Raw genomic sequence first — 10,288 nt, 5'->3', positions numbered from 1 at the left:
AAGGAGGATTGCTAGCAAGACAATGAAAATTAGGCAAGCAATATCAGGAACAGAGGAACACACGACCATCATCACCCTTCCCCTTTTGGGGACTGGGAATTAGCAAAAAACCATGAAGAATAAATGAGGGAAAATGGAGAAAAAAGAAATCAAGCAGATTGGTTCTGACTTGCTCTCTCAAGCCTGGTCACCTTGACCTGGGTGAGTGGGAGCCACCGAGCCTGCAGCCCCCAGCACTCACTGTCAGCACTTGCTGGCTGTGTGTTTTTACAGCTAATGTATATGGGATTGCTGGATTGACACTGTGGAAGAACTGACCATCAGCAAGAAGCCTGTGGTGAATTTAGCAAAGTTTAGTTCTGCAGTTCAAAACTGGCCTCATGTACCAGTCTTTTAAATACTCCCTTTGCAGCCATCCCTAATTCTGCCATGGGTGGATGGATGGATGGACAGACTGATTCATATGCAACACAGGGTTCTGCTGGAGAAGAACTATGGACTCAGCAGTGTTCAATTCCATGTCTGCTTGTTTGGGTACCAAACAATACCTCCCCTCTCCCCGGGGCAAAGCAACCACCCCAGGATCCTGGCAGAGGATGGCAGCTGGGAGTTGTACTCTCATCCACTGCCTGTGTTGTCTGCAGACTCCTCCTGTCCCCTTCAGTGGCTTTATTGGTACCAGAGACTGTGAGGAGCACAGCTAATGACAGGGGGCCAAAATTACATGGTGGCCATCAGAGGTAGTTGTCACTCACCTGCTCTGGGGAGCAGAGAAACCCAACCCCTGTGCAGGTTCCTTCTTCTGCTCTTGTTCATGACAGCTTTAGACCCTCACACTCCCTCTTTCTTAGCCCTGTAACACAGATTAGGGAGAAGAGAACAAGAATTGCCCCCCAAAAGAAACGAAAAGATACCTCATGTAATCCCAGCATCCAGCCTGTGCTGGCTTCTGCTTCAATCTGAGAGTCGGGACAAACAGGACCTTTTCCAGGAGCATCTTTCTTGTGATCCTTCAGTTAGTGTCCACACCCTGCAAGTGGATAGCCACAGCAAAGGAAATGTGGATCAGAACCATGCTTTCTCCAGCACACAGAGACAGGAAGGTGCAAGAGGACATCAAGGAGGCAAATGCTTGGGAATCTCTCAAACGTGAGGGTCTCCTCCTAAGCTCTAAGCACAAGAGAACAGCTAAGGCCTGAAAGCACTATTCAGATCTGCTCCAAAACTTGTTAGCAGAATCCCTTATGGGCCTGGACTAGTGTTGTGACCCATACAAATATCCGACCTCCTTTTGAATTTTGCTAAGTGCCTGGATTCAGCAATAGTCCGCAGCAACACGTTCCAGAAAATGATTGTACTTTCCATGAGAAAACTGTGTGCAGATGCCCCTTGAATGAGGTGTGTGACATGAAAAAAAACAATACAATCACATAAAACAGTGGGAGATCCTTACTTTGGAGAGCACAGCAATTGTTAGCTCATCTCAGAAAGGAAATCTTTGATGCTGAGGCCAGGTCCTCAGCCTGGATTTTTCCTAAGCTCTGCACTTCTCTAACCACATAGCCCAAGAAGCACTGTAATTGATAAGGAAGTGAAACTACTTTTTTAGCTCCTCACCCCTCCTTTTCATCTGGAAGGAGGATATTTCAGCACTGAGCTCCAGGATATAAAGGCCACAGAGTTGGGCAGCAATCAATGGAAAGTCTGTCTGAGGGTGTGAAGGAAAAAAAATGCATTCACACAGGGGAAATCTGGCAGTAAATGAGACAGAGAAAAAGGTTTCCTCTCTCCTGGGGGGAAAGCACAAGAACTATCCCAGCAATTTTTATGGACTACAGTCTTGTAGCCAAACCTGGAATCTTCTGGCTGCTTTGAAGGATATTGTGAGATTCCCCCAATATCTGCACTGAAGTAGCCCATTTCCTACACAACATTTTCCCTTTTGATTTATGTCCACCAAGCTTTGTGTGCTGGAAGAAAAACAGAGACAATGGCAAGCAAGGTACTCCAAGGAGTGTGTGACTGTCCAAAGGGCTGCCCTTTTGGAAGGGCTTTGGAGGAGCAGCAGCACAAGTTGGATAATCACAGCAAGAACATTAGAGATCATCCATTCACTTTTGCTAGTCCTTCCATTCCCTTCCAGATCGACCCAGTGATGAGGACTGGTTGTGTTTCCTGACCCTAACACTATTCCCTGCTCATTGTTACCAAGGAAGTCATCAAATCCATGGTCTCCATCCAGTGAGGATGAAACTCCTGCCTGCAAAGACTCCCTGTTGAAATTTCAAGCATCAGCTTTTCTAGCAAAATGAAAAAACCCATGGATTCTGCTTCTGCAACCCTAAAGTCATTCCTAAAATTGCACCTGCAAAAGCCAAAGTCAGTGAGTGTCCTGAGAGCAGCAGGATTAAGCAAGCCTGAATTTCCACCAGGTATTGCAGCCAGAGCTGGCTGGCTGAAACAGGGTGGGAAATGACTTACCTTATTCCTCCCCTACCCAGGCATAGATTTTTAGATTGTTTATGAACTTGTAATACCTTTAACAACTCTCCCCACATGTAAAGTTTATTTAAAATAGGCCGTGAGCTACTTGGGGGACCAGCAGGTAGAGGTCACACTGTGTAATCTTTATTTCCTCTGTAAACATAATGAAAAAAAAGTAATACTTGCCATTCAACAAATGAACAATGACTTGTTCAAGACCACAGTGAAAGCCAGATGCAGGCTACAGCAAAGGCAACATGGTAAGTGGCAACTGCATCCCCTCTTACCTGCCCTGCCTGCTGTGAGCATCCCTGCCTGCAGGCACATTAGCAAAAACCAAATTACTCTCATATGGGAATTGGGACCCAATCCAAGGGTCCTAACCCAACCCAGGCTCACAGAGATCACACAAAACCAGAATTTTACCTGCTAAAAGATCCACCCGTTTAAAACTTCCCTGGGGGCCCTCTGAAGGTAGTTGGAGGTACTCCAGGGTTCTCCCATGGGAACCCACTGCTGGAACTGCAGACCCTCGCTGAGTGATGTCTGTATGTGCAAACTGCATCAGGGGCCTCAAAACTCAGTTGCCTCCTGGTTTCTGTACAAGAACCCACTTGCATGTCCTCCCTCTTCCCAGGGAGTTAGTAACACAAGGGATGACTTGGTGTTTCAGCTGCTGGGGTAACCACATGCCACGGGCAGCATGTTTATACCTCCCTGTGATGTTCCTATTCCTTTCTTCCACTCTGCCCTTCCATGAGATGATAAATTGAGCATTGTTCAGATTTTGCCTAACAGCTAGCACAGATGGGAAGAAAAGTCAGAGCCAGAATCAAACCCCTCCAGGTGTGTTTTCTTCATTCCTGCATTTTGCAGCAGTGTTCCTAGCACCACTGGTTGAGAAATTGTACGTTTTTGGCTTACATTTTTCATGGCAGCTTTACACTGGGAAACATCTCTGTCAAAGGATTGAAAGCTGCACAGGAATGTATTTCATTTGGAGCTCTGCATGTTGATGATTGCCAGTTGCTGGGTCAAACATCAGGATCTCTTCAGAGATACATCAGGAAGTTGTTGTACTACCAGGTGTGATCATTTTATTGCAACTCTGTCTTTTGTGGACTGCAGAGAGAAATGACAGCAAAGATGTCATCTGGGAAGCGCTGTTTGGAAGGAGAGCAGTGGCATTCTCCCTGTCTGGCCCACATGTGCTCAGGATTCAGCTTAGATTTAAAAAGGATGAGACCTCCAAGCACTGTCAGCTGGAGCAAGGGCCCAAAAGATGTCCTTGCATTGCCATAACCCATTGCAGCCATTACCAGCAGCCAGCAAACCAGTCCAGAATGGGGGAGGAGACTTCGTTGTCACATGTGCTGGATCAGGGACAGGCTACATCCCCTAATAAGAGTCAGAACAGGCTCACGAGACCAGCTAAGGGCAAGCACACACACCAGGAACAAGTAATAAGGGGTCACACTTGCAAGTGTATCCCAAAACAAGAACAGGAGTGGCATGCATGCAATCCCTTTATAGTTAAGGATTGGGCTGAGGGTCAGAGTTAAGCAGAGCTTGGGAAAAATGCTTGAGTTTTCCAGACCAGTGATTTAACTAGCTGTGTTTGACTTCTATTTCTCTCTCCACTGACACAGTGATCAGAAAACTTGGAGTAGAGACAAAGCAGAAGTCCTTCAAACACAGGGAAGAGATTCTCCAGGGATATCAGACATGGCAAAAGCAGCTGCAGTGGGTATCGATGGGTGAGCTCACACTCTGCTGGGGCATCAGTCAGTGCAGCTCCCAGCTGTGCAAGTTTGTGCCTGCAGAGAACCCACCCCTCACCTCACTTCATAGCTTCATGTGCAGTGAGGTGTATGTTGTACATGCACTGAAGCACATCTGCCCTGTGTCTCCCCACCTCACCTGTGCTGCAGGTTTCACAGGGTGGCTCCTCCCACTGCCACAAGCACTGCAGGTGCAAGGAACAGCTGAAGCAAAATGCCAGCTGAGAGGGCAATGAGCCACGGAGCAAAGCCTCCCTGGATAGGCTGCAGGCAGGATTTCACAGAGAAGTGTTTTCCAGTGTCAGGGGCCATTACATCCTTTGGCTCCAGCTGGCTTCTCCAGGTTTCACACATTATTTTCACAGAAGGAGAGACAAACTAAATGGAAGTCCAGAGAGCATGTTTCCTGCAATTTTCAAGCCTTCCCTTTATTTCTGCACAATGGGGAATCTCTTTTGTTCCCAGACCTCCTTTCCTAAGCTGAAATTCCCAATCACCACTCAACAAGAGAGGTGAGTTCTAGCCCCAGTGCTCAAACATACAACCTCTGCAAGCTGATAGGTGCTATTTCCAGGATTGTACATTTTAAATCGGTCTAGGAGATGCTCTAATTTTAGCCATGGTGGGGGGCAACTCACAGCTCCTTCTGAATCAAGGGCTTGCAATTCCCTCCTCTCTGCCCTCAGCATCAACTTTAGCTACAGGAAGGAGTCTGTGCCCAGTTTCATGACTTTTTCACAGCATGTCCTATAAGGAGAACTAGAAATGCTTCAGGAGTAAGGGCGAGTAACCACAACCCCATCATCAGTGTCTAATATCATCCATCAAGTCAAAAGGGCAAAAAGAGAGAGTCTGGAAAGAACACTCCCTTCCTCCCTCTGGGGGAGCTAAATCTATCCCCTGCTCATGGTGGGATCAGCTGCAGCTGAAACAGTCCTGGCTGGAGCTTATCCAATACAGTCTTCAAACTTTCCAGTGCTGGAAGACCTCCCAGCACAATTACGCCAATGCTTCTCTAATCTCATGTTAGAAAAATCTCCTCACTGAATCTAAACCTCCCAGGGTGCTATTTGTGACCATTACATCTCGTTCTTTCCCCAGGATGATGCAGAAGTAAGAAGGGAATTACTCTCTCTATTTCTGACCCTCTGCATTGTCTTCTCTGGACTAGTTGGTCTCTGTTTGCTCAAGTATCCTTGCCAGCCACGTTTTCGGAGGTCTCAGGATTTTTGTTGCCCTCCAAGTCTCTGTGGTGGTACAGAGGATTGAGTCAGGCTGGATAGACCTCCATGCATTAGTCCAGCTCCCTGAGAAATGGAGCAACTAACAACATACGTAGCAACACTCCCTCTAGAGCTGGAGATGCCTCCCCTCCACAAAACTGTACAAGCCATAAGACAAAAGTCCTTATCTTGAGCACCGCTTGTGTGTTGACCAAGGAAAACGGGTCATTCCCATGTCGTTCCCTTCGGGTCTACCTTCCGGCACCCAGCCAACCCGTGCTGCATTTGTGGTTGAGGATTTTTCCTGGTTTGATCCCTCGAGTCGGTGCCTCGAAGCCGGAGAACCCCGGGCACTGCCTGTGCGCATCCCGGCTCGGCAGCACCACTCACGGCACAGCACTAGATGGGGCTGCGCGCCCGCTCCTCGTTCCCGGTCCCGCTGCAGATGGGAAATGCCTCCCAAAGCTTCAGCTGGAAGCAGAGCCCAAGCTGCATTTACTACCCGCTGGGAGCCCTCCTTGGCGCTACTTTCATGGACCACTTCACCGAATTTGCTTTTACACCACGGCGTAAATTTCAGCATCTCTGTGAGCCTCCACGTCGGCTATCGGGCACTGGGACAGCTCTTTTGGTACCTGTGTATTTAAAATCATTGAAATTTCTAATGCAACCTGAGCCGTTTTAAGCAATGGATGGGATGTCCCTTTGCAGCAGGAGGCTCCAGTCCAAGCCACCCTCAAGTGTCTCCCCAAGCTGCAGAGCTACAAACTCACATTCAGTTTCTTTCATCTGTGTAAAAAAAAAAAAAGCAAATAGCAAAAGCTGTAGGTAGTACCATTTCTGAATTTTCCTTCCTCTGAGTCAAAGTCTCCATTGACCAAGGTCGGGGTACCTGAGAGCTGCTAAGGGACCTGAGTGTCTGACTCTGTGTCCCTTGCCTAGCACAAATCAGCCTAAATCAGGCTTCCAAGGAAGAGCCAGGAGCACAGTGTAGGTGCTAGATGGGTCAGAGAGTAGGCTTAGAAAATAGGCCTGATAAAACCAGACAACAGAAGCAATACCAGGCTTTAGGCTCTCATGACCACACAGAGGAAAACCCATTGGGGTTTTGAGCTAAGCCATGATCTGACCCAATAAACTGCCTCTGTAAATAGGAAAAGACTTGCTTAAAAATAACTCCAGACCTCTCTCCTGAGCCATAAAATGGAAAATGATCACGATAATCTTGATACTCAACTGCTAGAATGAACCAACTCTTCTTTCTTTTTGAAGATTTTGCATTTAAAAAAAGGCATGATATGAACAACTATGGTAAACTATGGTAACCTGTATGCTTCCTTCCTGGACAGAGCAGCATATAGGGGTCATAAACCTGCCCAGGACCCACATCCTGATCTTTTCCTGCATGTACATTAACACCAAGCCCTGAAAAGCCACACCAGCTGCTTTTCATGAGCATCTGCTCTCCTCAGCAAAAAGAAGTTGGCCAAAATTTTTTGTTAAGATATTTCGTGGTCATTACAGCAGGATGAAAGGCCCAGGCACACAGTGACATAGAGGGTCAATCCTGGCAGCTGTGGTCCTGCTGCACACAGTCCTAAGGCTGCACTCATATGTTCAAATGAAATGTGGATATTCTTGCCTTCTCCAGCCCACCACTAAGGTCCTGGCTCCATGCCTCTCCAGACCTCCTTATCTCAACCCTCCCCCCCACCACATCCCTTGTTTCCCCAAGTCCTTTTCTTGGCTTTCTCTGCTGCAGCCACTTTAACTCTGCAGCCAATTCCAGCCAATTTGGCACAAAACATTTCCACCTGAAATTCTACAGCTGATCAGCCTTGAGAAGAGACCAGAGAGACACAGCCCTGTGTGGCACACAGGAGTACTCAAAGTGGGAGAGAACAGAGTAAAACAGAATTAAAAATCCAAAATTATATTGATGGTCAAAAATAAAGGAAGCTGAACCAAAAGAGATGCAAGGGAAAAAACAATCAGTAACAATTCAGCTCTTACAGAGTTAAAAGTGTTAGAGTTCTTTACAGCTTCTCCGTCAGCTCCACCAGGTCCTCACATCTCATCTATAACTCAGCCTGAGGTGGTGGAGAAGTAACTCCAGTTTATGCAAAATGGACTTTTTTTTCAGCTGAGATCAGGCAGAAAAAGGCTGGAGCAAGTGACAAATCTGCAAATAACCTTGTGTCTGCTTCCCTCTAGACTGGCTTACATGCTAAAAGCCCACGCTGGGGCTCAAGAACTCCTTAAGGAACAGAATAATTATTTTACCTACACATTAGGAAATCAAAGATCACTGAGAGGGAAGCGTGTGATGCTCAGCCCTGCAGCAGCTGCTTAAATTTCTAATTTTCCTTTGTCAAAGAGAAGGGGGAGAAAAAGAGGTTGTTTTTCTATGACTTGCCCACCACTTTCCACCACGTTCTAGCTGAACCCTTCCAACAAGTAACCTGACCACTGCTGAAGCCATTCCATGCAACTGGAAGCGCCTCCTTCCAAAGGCCAGGGCTCCTCACTGCCCACGAGGAGGGAGCAGGAGTGGCTGCACTGAACAAGGAGGCTTTGTTCTCCTCTTTGGCATATGTAGGAGCTTGGGAAGAAGTTGCTTTTGGCCCAAGTACAGGAGAGGGAGGCTGTGAAAACAAATGACCAGGCAGATGACCCCAAAAGGGAGGTGAACTACCTACGTTCAGCCCTGCTCAACCCTCCAAGCATGAGCAGCTCTAATTCCAGTTCACAGGCTGGAAAATGCAAGTGTTAACAGGCATCAGAATTTCAATCAAGATTCTGTCACAGGTGTGTTTTTTGTTAAACCACAAAGAGGTGATGCATAAGTGGTTGGACAAGAAGAAAAGAGTAAATCAGCCGGAATAAGCAGGCAGCTGAAGAGAATAACAAAATAGATGGGCCCAGCCTCTCCACTCCCTCACCTGAAAACACAGTCCTGTCAATTCCTGGCTTTGCACATTCATATAAACCACAGCAGTCACAGCACAGTTGATTTAGCTCTTTCCTCCTTCCTTGACTGTCAGTGGCCACTGATGCTGTCATGTCCTTGAGAGAGTCAGTCACACAATAGTTTGCATTTCAGCTTGGGAGGAACACATACCAGGTCCCCACCAAAAGATCCCTTGTCATCCTTCAAGGAAGGCATTTTATTGTGTTGAGAGTCTTGTTGCTTTTAGCACATGGGTGCAATAAGCTGTACACAGAGAGGAGCAAGGAATACAGGTAGAGCTTGAGCAGAAGGATTCCCTCATGGCAAGGTACAGGTCCATCACCAGCATAGAGCTATGAGCCACTGCAGCTCCTTCCCAGGAAACAGTGGGGAGGATTATACATGTATAAAATGCAGTAAGTTTTGCAGCACACCTTCCCTTCTGCTGGAGACTTGCTGGATGGAAATGCAACACTCGATACCCCTTTGTAATTCACACCAACCGTGGGCACATGGGTGGGTGCTTCAGTCCCTGCTCACAGGGTTGTTTTAGGGAAAATAAAATGGCCAGAGAGGCAGAGAGTGCCAGGGACTGTGGTAAGAAAAGCACTGTTTGTGTGCCCAAAAAAGGCGATTAGAGACACAAGGGTTTAGTCGTGGTGTGACTAAGCCCCACAGGGCCTCAACATGTGGGCTCCTATCTTCCAGCACCTCAGGAGACCTGGGACAAAGGTGATGCCAAATGACTCAAAGCTGTTTTCACCACGGTGAACCTACATTTGTCTGTAAACATAACCCTGAGAACTTCAGGAACTTTCAGGTCATGACCTGTGCTACTGCAAGAAAGTAAATGTTCCCAGAGTCAGGTGGCTGCAGAACCAAAGGGGTTGCATTTCACAGTGGAGCTTAGCTGTACATCTTCACACACCTTCTTCAATTCATATTTTAATCTGGTCATATATCATTTTGGTCAGTGGTTTCTTCAACACTGCCTAACTCTTCAACAGCATTTTTAAATATCATCATATTCTTCAGTTTTCCTGGAGCTGGGATTTATCTCAACCCTAACAGGCAGGATTTTGCCATTGGTTTGTTTTTAAAACATAAGCAAGGTTGTTCTTTCCCAGAGTCCTCATTTTAGATGACAGCAATGAATATTAGTTTGTCATCATGTATATCGATTTATTTATTAAATAATAAAAGAGCTATGTGCAATACCAACATCTTAAGTATGTTTGATATTAGGAAAGAAAAGAGCCTTTCCAGGCAACAGAAACTTCAGAGCCAAGATCCAGGTGCTGGTAAGATCAAGTATTTGTATAAAACCTTGCTGCTGGCACGCAGCATTGTGTCAGAGCTGTTCTTAACAGAGGTGCATGAGCTCTCTCTTCATGTGCCCTTGGCTCAGGCAAAGAGGTCACACTCACACTACACAGCTGCCTCCTCTGGTGCCTTCCCATTTCCTGCTGGAGTTCCAACTGCTACCAGCACACATCCACCCGCTGGAGAGGCTGAACTGCTCTTCAGCTCCTTATCTCAACAGACCCTACAAGCTCAACACCCAGTTTCGATGCCAACTGGTCACAGACTGCAGCCACCCTTTCTGGCACTTCCATAGTCAAGCAGCTCTTTATGTCTCCTTGTGCAACTTCCTGCACGGAAACCATGAAAAAATTCAGCATCAGAACAGGTGAGGCACATCCATGGCTGTGGTATCTCCTAAGCAGAGAGTTACAAAGAAGAATTCCACGTGGAACACAATGGCTTTACCACAGCTCCCTAACTCCTTGCTGACTTTTTAACCAAACACCATTAAGGCTTATCTACAAGGGACGATGCAGACTCTTTGC

Source organism: Manacus vitellinus, unplaced genomic scaffold (genome assembly GCF_001715985.3).
Source record: "Manacus vitellinus isolate BGI_N305 unplaced genomic scaffold, ASM171598v3 scaffold_0_pilon, whole genome shotgun sequence".
Lineage (NCBI taxonomy): Eukaryota > Metazoa > Chordata > Aves > Passeriformes > Pipridae > Manacus > Manacus vitellinus.
This window is presented reverse-complemented; position numbering follows the sequence as displayed.